Source organism: Syngnathus acus, chromosome 1 (assembly GCF_901709675.1).
Source record: "Syngnathus acus chromosome 1, fSynAcu1.2, whole genome shotgun sequence".
Taxonomy (NCBI): Eukaryota; Metazoa; Chordata; class Actinopteri; order Syngnathiformes; family Syngnathidae; genus Syngnathus; species Syngnathus acus.
Window position 1 is genome coordinate 14,068,067 of NC_051087.1, and position 11,929 is coordinate 14,079,995.

General features: G+C 39.8%; 1 long non-coding RNA gene across 1 annotated transcript in view; it reads right to left on the minus strand.

The window, feature by feature from the left end:
- The window catches only part of LOC119125158, an 18,272-nt gene extending 17,491 nt beyond the window's left edge, over positions 1-781 (minus strand). Inside the window, exon 1 of the long non-coding RNA XR_005098445.1 lies at positions 764-781. This is a non-coding gene — a long non-coding RNA (uncharacterized LOC119125158). The remainder of the gene's footprint in view (positions 1-763) is intronic.
- Between the last annotated feature and the right edge of the window lie 11,148 nt (positions 782-11,929).

The window sequence follows — 11,929 nt, forward strand, 5'->3', positions numbered from 1 at the left end:
CTCATAACTCTGTCAAGAACATTACAGCGAGACATTGTGTGTGTGCCTGTATTAAATCCCTAAATTATGAGTTGAATTGCAGTAATGGCAAGTTCGCAAAGTAGTAATGCTCAAAAAATAATTCACCGAACCATTAAAGAAACAAAATGGGCCCTCAAAATAAACTCGTCGTTGTCAATAGTCAGTTTGTTTGTGTTAATCCGGCGGAGGGCTGCTTGATTATGGGTAAAAATCATAATCACCGTTATTTTGTTCAATATTGAACTTACAATTATTTACACGTTATGTTTTTGAAATTGGAACAGCATTTACTGAACCTGTTTGGAACAGTATTTATTGAACCTGTCTAATAAAACACTCTGGGAAAGTCAATTTTCTACACATACTTTACAATTAACTTGTTCACTTCATCATTCATAATGGTTCGATTCCACCTCCGGCCCTCCCTGTGTGGAGTTTGCGTGCCTGCATGGGTTTTCTCTGGGCACTCCGGTTTCCTCCCAGATCCCAAGAACATGCTTGGTAGGCCGATTGAGCATCCAGATTGCCCTCAGGTGGGAGTGCGAGTGTGGATGGTTGTTCGTCTCTGTGTGCCCTGCGATTGGCTGGAAACTGGTTCAGGTTGTCCCCTGCCTACTGCCCGATGACAGCTGAGACCCCCGTGGGGACAAGTGGTATAGAAAATGGATGGATGGACAATAATGATAATAATAAATGGCTGGCAACCAGTTCAGGGTGTCCGCCGCCTACTGCGGTGGAGCACTGGTTAGCACGTCCGCCTCACAGTAAGGATAGTGTGGGTTCAATTCCATCTCAGGCCCTCCCTGTGTGGAGTTTGCATGTTCTCCCCGTGCCCGCCTGTGTTTTCTCCGGGCACTCCGATTTCCTCGCACATCCCAAAAACATGTTTGATAGGTTGATTGAGCACTCCAAATTGCCCCTAGGTGTGAGTGTGAGTGCGGATGGTTGTTCGTGTCTGTGTGCCTTGGGATTGGCTGGCAACCGGTTCAGGGTTTCCCTCGCTTCCTACCCAATGATGGGTATGACTGACTGGGATAGGCTTCAGCATGCCCGCGACCCCTGTGGGGATAAAGCGGTACAGAAAATGGATGGATGGATGGATGATAGATAGCTAAGAGTAAGATGTCGTTTTGGAAGGCAAAGATGCAGTATCTTCCCTCACATGCTGCTCATAGTTTCAGAACAGTAAATGCGATGACTTTTCATTTTCTTTCTGTAAAAGTCCCTTTGCTTCAATCACATCTATGCAATGTTCCTCCCCCCCCATACATATCCTTAATTGATGACATGTACCTTCAAAGAGGGTCAGCTGGCTCATCTGCATCTCATTAAAACCCCACTAAGATCTAATTACATAGTGTATTAAAATGCAGCTGACGAAATGCCGTCACATTGCAATCTGGTGTAGAACTAGCACAGTACATCTGCTGAAAAAAATTGACATTGTTGTATGGATCCGTTCAAAGTACAAGTATTTGCCATAAATGGAGAGTAGTGAGGGGGAGGAGTGAGGATACAGGAAGAAGAGATAGCATGGCTTTAGGTCAGCAGTCCAGCACAATGGTGAGTGTGGAAAAAAGTGGAGGAACGTGTCAGCTGCATTATGTGACAGAAGAGTATCTTCTTGGATGAAGGGAAAGGTTTATAAGGCAGTAGTGCGGTCAGCCATGATTTAGGGCTCTAGCAATGAAAAGACAACAGGAGGCAGAGATGGATGTGACAGCAATGAAGATTTTGATGTTGGCTAAAGGAATGACCAAGTTTGTTAGAAATGAGCTCAACTGAAGGACCGCCTAGATGTTTTAGTGGCAAAATTAGAGAAAACAGACTTAAATGGTTCTGACACATCCAAAGGAGGGATAGAACCATAGAAGGGTGATGAGTTAGGAGCTGTCAGGCAAGAAAACTCAAGAAAGATGGAAAAAAAGTTGGTAGATTCAGTGCGGGAAGGCAGTTGGTGTTACAGAGTAGAAGCTAAATCGACTTGGAGTGGAAGGATGATGATAGGAATGATGAATGAGTCTGGTGCTGTGATGCGCTGTGGTGACCCCTAACTGGACAAGTTGAAGGGAAACGGGTCTTTGGGTTTTTGAAAAGCGCTATACAAATTTAATGAATTATTATTATTAATTATTAAAATAAGCATATATAGAATGTGGTATGCTTACCACAGCTCATATGGTATCAAAACCTCAGAGAAAGTTCTACAAAAAACAGAACCGTCATCAGTCATGATCCCAGGACATAATGCCACTGAAGAGTCCGATGATGATGATCAGTTGATGAAACTTACAATATGTCAAAACCACTTCCTGCTCATTTGATTATTTCAGATTAACCCTCCTATCATCCTAAAAAATAATCACACATTTGGTCCTTGGGGTCAATTTGTCCCCAGGCACATTTACCTACAGAAAATAATTTACAGAATTTTGTTGGCCAACTTTTTGTGAAAGGCACTCTGTTTAATTGTTGAAGACATAAATAACCCCATGAAAATCTGTGAGCTGACCTCTCGAGCGCCACCCTCAGGTCAAATCTTTAAATTACAATGAATTTATCTTGAATGGTTGTTCGTCTCTGTGTGTGCCCTGCGAATGGCTGGAAAACACTTCAGGGTGTAACCCGCCTACTGCCCGATAACTGCTGGAATAGGCTCCAGCACGCCCGCGACCCCTGTGGGGACAAGCAGTATAGTAAATGGACGAATGGATGGATGGAAGATGATTTTGCATGAACCATCAATATCCTTTGGCAAGTGTGAGTACAGTAGGACACACACGCACGCACGCACGCACGCACGCGCACGCACTCGCACACGCACACACACACTTTCATACCCATGGCACAGCAAATCTCAAAGTGCTCGTGGTAATTGAAAAATTCAATAAATAAAAATAAACAAATAAAATAAAATACAATAAATAAAATGTATCTGCTGTTGGAATGTTAGGTCACACACACTGACAGAGAAGTTGTAACAGCTTAAGCAGCTTGGGGTCAAACTGACCCCATAGGACGACCAATGCGTGCAATATGTGTTCAGCACATTGAAAAAATATCATCATAAAAGATTTATGACAGATCAGTTGTCCCAATCAATTTAGGAAAAGTCATGAAATATGAAGCAAAAAAATAAAAGTCAACTACTATTTTTTGAATGATAAACATTGAATGGAGTCAAATTAACCCCAAGGACGATAGGAGGGTTTAAGGCCAACTCCATGTACTATCTCGCATATGGCTGCCGTTTGACCGTATGTGTTAATCATGTAAGTTTTATAATTATCAATAAAGTCCAGTCTATTTTACTGTAATATATTGAGAACTGTGTGGTTATTGTAGTCTCATACTTAAACCAACCGAGTATCATCGTACACAGCAGTTACTGAAAAATGTATTAAGTATTTTAGTTTTGAGCAGCCATGTAACCTGTTACCGAGCAGAGCCCACAGTAGATAATTTTTTGCATGGTATTATTGTTTATCATTCCACCGAGTTTCAAGGTTGAGCAACCACCTCATCGATAGATATAGGGGTTCAGACTTACTTAGAGACCCCAAAATGTTACTGTTTTAAGATATGTTCAGAAGGCTAGTTTAAAATAAAGAGCAATGATTCCCTTGGAGAGCTTTCAGCAGAGTGTACTTTGGAGTATTATCATGAAGAAATGCAAAAAACAACTCCACTTACACCACCACAATCACCTGATCAGTAGATATGACCCTTTTATGGTATGTGCAAATGGTTAGAATAAAACCAAACGGCAAGGATTGCAGTAGATAACATTTAGCACAATGACCTTGGGAGTATTAACATCAAGAAAAAATAATAACCAGCAAAAAAAATACCACCAAACCCAGCATTTGACAGTTCCTTGTCAATCTTGAGGGTACATCCACGGAGACGGTTACAATTGATGGTAGCAACTATTAGAATTCCCATTTTCTTCAGTTCCACAATGAGTTCAGGGGAAGTGAACCAGTTGTTGAAGAAGAATATGTAGTTTAGTCTGTTTGGAATGTCTGATATGAGACGAAGCACCACTTCACCTGCAATATAATATTCTTCATAACTGCATACAGGTTACACTGGTTAGAAATGAGTCAATGCGTTGCCTGTTATGGAGATGTCACCCCTGCTAACATGGCCGCCTGTCTGTTAATGTGTACACGCATACACGTGCACACACTTATAAATCACCAGTTTATACTAGGAGCATGATCAAAGTAAATCAAAGACTATAACCCAAAAACTGTTCTGAGGTTCAGATTAAAACGGCTATAAAAGCGCCATACTTTCACAGTTAATCCCCTCTAAATTTTAAAAAGTAAATATAAGAAACAAGCCCATCACCAGAGAAAAGAAGGCCAGGTTTGAGACTGCATTCACGTGCTGTCGGGTCGCTCCAGAAATGACGTCATGTAGCCTGAAAAAAAACTGCAGAAAAAAACGGCCTTCTGAGGACGCAGCCTGTGAATTTTGACACAGCTCGTGTGTGTGTGGCATTGTGTTTCTATGCACGGATCAGCAATCAGTTGGTCATGCTGAAAACCTGAGCAAAGAAACAGTCTGCTGCGGAATGCACAAGGTTGTTTTGGGAATTTTAAAATGTATCACAGCACTTAGTATACTGTATAGAAAATAAAGGAAGCAGTTACATACATACTTGCTGCCATGTCTGTTTCACAATGCTGGTACCCCATCTAATAAATCAATTATTCATTGATCTATTGGTATTCATCTTATACGATAATCAAAGAACGATTTCATTATTTGACAGACTTAACTCAATGACTAAATGCACATTTTGAGTTTAATTGTTTCATTTATTTCATGTTTTAGACTTATTCCATATTCACTAAACAGTGAAAAATGCTATGCTACCATGTACTCTTTGCACCCTCACGCACTGGTTGTTACCTTTTGGTGCAGAGAGTTTTCCGACTGTATGAGTGGTCAATGGACGCACCTAGTGCAGAATGCGAGTGCGAACTTCAAAAAAGAAAATGAAAGAAAAGCAACCTAGCTTCTAAAGATGGAAATTGCCAAACATAAAAATATAGGGCGTGTGATGCCATAGGCCAGCAGGGCGAGAGCAGAGACGTGACACAGCTGCACACGAAGGAAAAATGCACCGCCGTGCAGAAACAGTCGGGACAACAGCAGTGAGCGTAACCGCGCACGTAGGAAAAAAGCACTGCCGTCCAAGAATTGGGACAATATTATTGAGTACAATGAGTACTCAGCACAGGGTCTGCCTCTGAGCAATATGCGGATGCCCTCGCGCTGGGCTGCCGGGGTGCGTCAGCCGGTCAGCACCGCAAGAGCACGCATTTACACTTCAAAATGTTTAAAAATACAATGAAGTGTTTAAAAATAAAATTATAAAAGTCTTGTGCGGATACGCTCGCGTGGGGGAGCGTCAGTCGGCCAGCACGCAAGAGCAGAGAGGGGCCGTGATACTTTAAAATGTTTTAAAAAGTGTTTAAAATCCAATAATATATTTAAAAGTACAATAGAGTGTATCAAAATAAAATTATAAAAGTCTTGCGCATAATTAAATAACTTTTAAAAGTACTACCGTATTTTCCGCACTATAAGGCGCACCTAAAAACCTCCAATTTTCTCAAAAGCCGACAGTGCGCCTTATAATCAGGTGGGCCTTATATATGGACCAATATTGAGCCACTTCAGCAGGCGTGTCCAAAGTCCGGCTCTTATATATGGACAAAGTTTTAAAATGGGCCATTCATTGAAGGTGCGCCTTATAATCCGGTGCGCCTTATATATGGACAAAGTTTTAAAATGGGCCATTCATTGAAGGTGCGCCTTATAATCCGGTGCGCCTTATAGTGCGGAAAATACGGTATATACAGTGTTTAAAAATACAATAAAATACAATAAAGTTTCATAAAAGTCTTTTATGGATACTGTAACAGTATATTTTCTCTACATCGCAGATTTTCACCTATCGCGGGTGGTCTTGGAACCAATTATCCACGATAAATGAAGAATTACTATATAACCTATGGCAAATTTACCCTTGTGAGTTTTACCAACTGTTAGTGATACCTTGCTGCTCTGCTTGCATCAGTAACCACCCAGCAGGAAATCTTTTAGTTCCTAAAGCCGCAATTATACTAAAGTTGATCGATAATGGTGAGTATTATATTGACGAGTAAATAAATTTTAAGGGATTTAAATTGAGACATGAATTATGCACAGGCTTAGTAGGTGTGTAATCACATCTGACTGCCAGCTGCCTTTTAACCAAATATTATGCAAAGAGAGAGTCTCCTGCACCTCCTTATTTTGCACACAAGAAAGACACAGAGCTATGCATCACGGTTGACCTCTCTTCTGCAGGGCAATGTCTAAGGAGAACCAAACTGTCACTACAAATAAATAGTATCCAAAGGCCAGTGCTTCCATTTCAGAGTACTTCCTTTGTATATAAAACAGACCAAGGTACTAACTATCTGGTTAAGGCTCCAGATCAAGCTTCACCTGCATCAATCTGGTCACCTCAGATGGCCTTGATTCTAAAGACTCCCACCTTGTTACTCTCGTACAGCGTAATCGCAAAAGTCAAATGCAATCAGTCTAACCACTGACTTCAACTTCATATGTATTCAGATTAAGATGAGTTTTTCCTCATACACACACATATATATATATATATACATATATATATATGTATATATATACTATATATATATATATATATATATATCGTTTGTCTGTGTGCGTGTAGGGCAGTTGGGGATCCATGTTGTATGGTGGGGGACCAAGTAATAGAAGGACTTATCGCTTTGAAGATGATATGCGAATAACAAGATAATGCAATGACATTTTAATTTAGTCAGCCTGACTAGAGAGACAACACACCTTTAAATAATTCTCTTAATGGAGGAAAGTCAACGGGAGTCATCTTTAATTTTAGTTTGAAATCTGTGGAGACATGGTTTGCATAAGTCTGCAGAGTTAGTTTTGAGAAATATAATAAATTGGGTGCAAACGTCTTACCTCAGGGTCAATTATGAAGTCTGCATGGATCAGCAAATATTCATTATCTGTCTTCTGCCCTCAGTTATATTCCTCAACTCCAATATTCTTCTCCCATCTTTATTGTTATTCCTAATGTCCCCACTCAATCACCCAAAATTTTAGCCCAGCTATCCCTTCACAGAGGAAATACTATCATCCAAATACCGTATTTTCCGCCCTAAAAGGCGCACCGGGTTATAAGGCGCACCTTCAATGAACGGCCCATTTTAAAACTTTGTCCATATATAAGGCGCACCGGATTATAAGGCGCATAAAATAGAAGCTATACTGCATCAAACTGAGGTTGACTAGGGTTGCGGTATGCATCCACTAGCCAATAACCAACGAGCCCTCTGTAAACAATCGCGTTTCTCAAACGATCTCCTATAAAATGATCAGAACTGACTAAAGTTCGATCTAACGCATTGGTACTACTTACCTATGTTTCCCTTCCATATCGATCCGTAGATTTACTCGAAACATTAACAGAGCAGCCTATTTTGACATGAAATAGCCTGGTACGTATAGCAGCTATCGCAATAGCATTACCCATCCGCAAAGTCTCACGAGCCTCAGTTCGCAATCTCCCATGAGCCTCAGCAAAGTGTAAACAATCGCGTTTCTCAAACGATCTCCTATAAAATGATCGGAACTGACTAAAGTTCGATCTAACGCATTGGTACTACTTACCTATGTTTCCCTTCCATATCGATCCGTAGATTTACTCGAAACATTAACAGAGCAGCCTATTTTGACATGAAATAGCCTGGTACGTATAGCAGCTATCGCAATAGCATTAGCCATCCGCAAAGTCTCACGAGCCTCAGCTCGCAATCTCCCATGAGCCTCAGCAAAGTGTAAACAATCGCGTTTCTCAAACGATCTCCTATAAAATGATCAGAACTGACTAAAGTTCGATCTAACGCATTGGTACTACTTACCTATGTTTCCCTTCCATATCGATCCGTAGATTTACTCGAAACATTAACAGAGCAGCCTATTTTGACATGAAATAGCCTGGTACGTATAGCAGCTATCGCAATAGCATTAGCCATCCGCAAAGTCTCACGAGCCTCAGCTCGCAATCTCCCATGAGCCTCAGCAAAGTGTAAACAATCGCGTTTCTCAAACGATCTCCTATAAAATGATCGGAACTGACTAAAGTTCGATCTAACGCATTGGTACTACTTACCTATGTTTCCCTTCCATATCGATCCGTAGATTTACTCGAAACATTAACAGAGCAGCCTATTTTGACATGAAATAGCCTGGTACGTATAGCAGCTATCGCAATAGCATTAGCCATCCGCAAAGTCTCACGAGCCTCAGCTCGCAATCTCCCATGAGCCTCAGCAAAGTGTAAACAATCGGGTTTCTCAAACGATCTCCTATAAAATGATCGGAACTGACTAAAGTTCGATCTAACGCATTGGTACTACTTACCTATGTTTCCCTTCCATATCGATCAGTAGATTTACTCGAAACATTAACAGAGCAGCCTATTTTGACATGAAATAGCCTCGCGGGTACAACAGCTATTCGGTGACGCCCCCTGACTACAGTTGCCGTAATGCTGGGAAGCGATGCGACCTTGTAATTTACTAGTCGTACTAAAACGTACTGAAACATTTTGGCAGAGCACTGTGTACAACCAGTATGGATCAACAAATTCATCAGTTGATCCATATATAAGGCGCACTGGCCTATAAGGCGCACTGTCGGCTTTTGAGAAAATTTTAGGTTTTTAGGTGCGCCTTTTAGGGCGGAAAATACGGTACTGGTATGCCATAAACAGGTGGAGAGAAACTGGGAAAAGGTCTTTGATTTTAATGGTCAGTCCCTTCATTGTCAGTGGTTTCCAAAAAATTTTTTTTAACTAATATAGTGTTGAAAACAGCCTCAGAGCAGATCTCTTTTGACACTTCAACTGGAGCTGTATGGTGATGAATCAACTTTTTTGCGCTATTAGCCATGTTAAAATGGTTGTTCCTCACCAAAAACTCCCTTAAATTGGTGTTTTCTATATATTCATCTTAGCGCATTCTTGCTCATTCCTCCTCGCTAAGCACTTGATCCTCCCGATCCAAGAAAGCAACCAGGTCCTCACCATGTGACGTAATTGTGTGAGGAACCATCCCCGCACTACTCCTGCACACTAAACCTACGCCCATTTTCTCAGAGCAGCTGTCCCTGCAACTTGAGTTGTCATGTGGCTGTTCATATTTTGGGGCATCAAATAAATAATGAAACGTTTCCTTCTGTAGTGTGCTCAATTAGTACTCATTGTTGTTTGATGCATTATGAGTTTTTCTCAACATAATGTTGAGATGTACTACTTTCATCATTGAACACGCCTCGAGTTTATATTTCCGGATTAGCAAAATAGCCAGCAGAATAACTCATATTTCATAAAAAAATGTTTGTGCCAAAGGTAATAGTATATAATTCATAAAGATGCCTCTAATTAACTGTGGAGACATATCATGGAAAATCCACTTTTTGTGCTTAGTGATTTTCTTGTGTATTTGCTTAATGATTTTCTGGTGTAGTAGTATTTGTAGTCCCCAGGAGTGTAGAAAAGTGTAATCTATCCCTCCAGGGGCTGCAGATTCTATTACGTATTTTTATCTATTACATTACTTCTGTTGGGGCGGGACAAACCACACAAGGTAATGGGAGTTGCCAAGCGGTTTTGCAAATCCGCCAACTTTATTACGTGGAGAGAATTTTGTAGTCCAAACAACTCAAGGATGCCGAAGTGGAGGATTTAGGATTCCTCCATGACACCTTCCTGGTGAGGAGGCCTGTCCCACTGGCGGGAGACACATGGGATGACCCAGGACAAGGTGAAGAGATCATGCCTCTCAATTGGCCTGGGATTGCCTTGGGATCCCTCGGGATGAGCTGGACGAAATGGGAAGTCTGGGTTTCCCTGCTACCCCCGCGACCTGATTGCGTATAAGCGGTAGAAAATGGATAGATGGATCGACATCATGTAAATATCCAAAACACTAGTGTCGTCAAAATGAATCAAATAATTAAATACCTATAGCAACAAAATTATTGGTTTGTAAAACATGACAAGTAGATTGCATGTGTCAGAAAAGGTGCTTTATATGCAATTAGTCACAAGAGACTTATCAAGCTGTGTTTTTTGTTTGACACATAATAGGTACCCTGTGAAACTTTAGACTAATATTATTTAATTGGCCTCAAAAAAACTTGGGGATACATGTTGAAGAAACAACGGCTTGCAATGTCCTTGCCGCTATTAGTTTATTTCTTCTCACCAAAGAATTCTGATACAAACAATGAGCTTTTATGTCATATTGATGTTGAACTGACATCAGATGCCCATCGGGTGACCATTTTATTAAAATCATAGCAAATATAGAATATAAGTTAAAATCTTGATCTCTTGAAACATTCATATTTTGTTCTCAAATCCAATTTTTTTATTTGATTTTGATTTAATTTCGTTCATTTTGGCAAGTACAACACACTTATTACAACTTCATTTTACTTTTTTTTTTTACATAACTTGTCTAGAAGGGAATCGGGTTAAAGCGATTCTGCTTATCTAGTCCCTTCCCGATTACAACCAAGGTTTCACTGCCAGACACACAATCTACATTACTAAAGTACTAATTATAATACTACCATAATCATGTCAAGAAAGAAACAAAAAAAACCTGAAATTTGACCAGGACAACATATGATTTGAATACAGCAATAACAAATAGAATTTGATTTGAACACAGCAACAATTTAAATACAGCAATAACAAATAAACTCACATTCTTCAGAAAAAAATAAAGAAATGGCTTTACTGTTCCAGCAGTATTTTGAAGGGGAGAGTATGTAAGTGTTCCATTCTCTAGCAACTTTATAGCCTCCATGTGTCCTAAACATACTTTTTTTAAAAGAAATTCCCAGTTTTTAAACTCACTGTCTTGTCACCAAATGTAAATAAATGAAAAATTTAAATAAAATAGTAAGTTGAAGTATATCTGTATTTGAGCTAAGTTTGTTTTGCATGAGGAAAACAAATGCCTGCAGTTTGATTTTACTAAAATCCTAATATATATATATATATATATATATATATATATATATATATATATATATATATATATATACGTATATATTGATGTACAGCTGCCATAATTCTCTCTTAATTAGCTGACACTGGTAGGAGGAAGTGTTCCTAGGCTTATTATTTATTTAAGAGAACTGGCCTGAACTCACATCTCATCTGTGAGGGAACAAATGATTAATGGGAGTCTGACGAGCCCCCTCCAGAATTGAGGACAGAGGTGAAAGGATGGAAGGCTGATGGACTTGCTGAGATAGAAGGAAAAGTGATAACAGAGGACAATAATCAGACGCTCTTGCACTGTTGGAAGTCGTAAGGTCTTAACATGCAAAGCAGAATGCAGCTGATTTATATACTGTACCATTTCATGTGCCAGTGGTATCAGATAGCTACTGTATGTAAATTGCAGAACAGAAACCGATAACCAATAAAAAGATAAGGGAGGCATGTAAGGGTGGAGCATAAAAGAAGGGGTACTGCAAATTGTCTTGCAAGTGTAACCTCTACTCCACTGATGTCAAACTCAAGGCCAGAACCGGCCCGCCACATCATTTTATGTGGCCTGCAAAGGCAAATCATGCATCAGCTCAATGTTTCTTGTTAAACTACCTCAACTGTAAAATGTCTTCTAATTAACAGCGAGATATTACAATGATTGTTTTTGTAACAATACCACTTTCAAAATAAATTCAAAAATTGCTTTTTTTTTTCTTTTCTTTTTTTTTTACTGGATTCTATTCTGTGTATGGGATAATCTGCGTG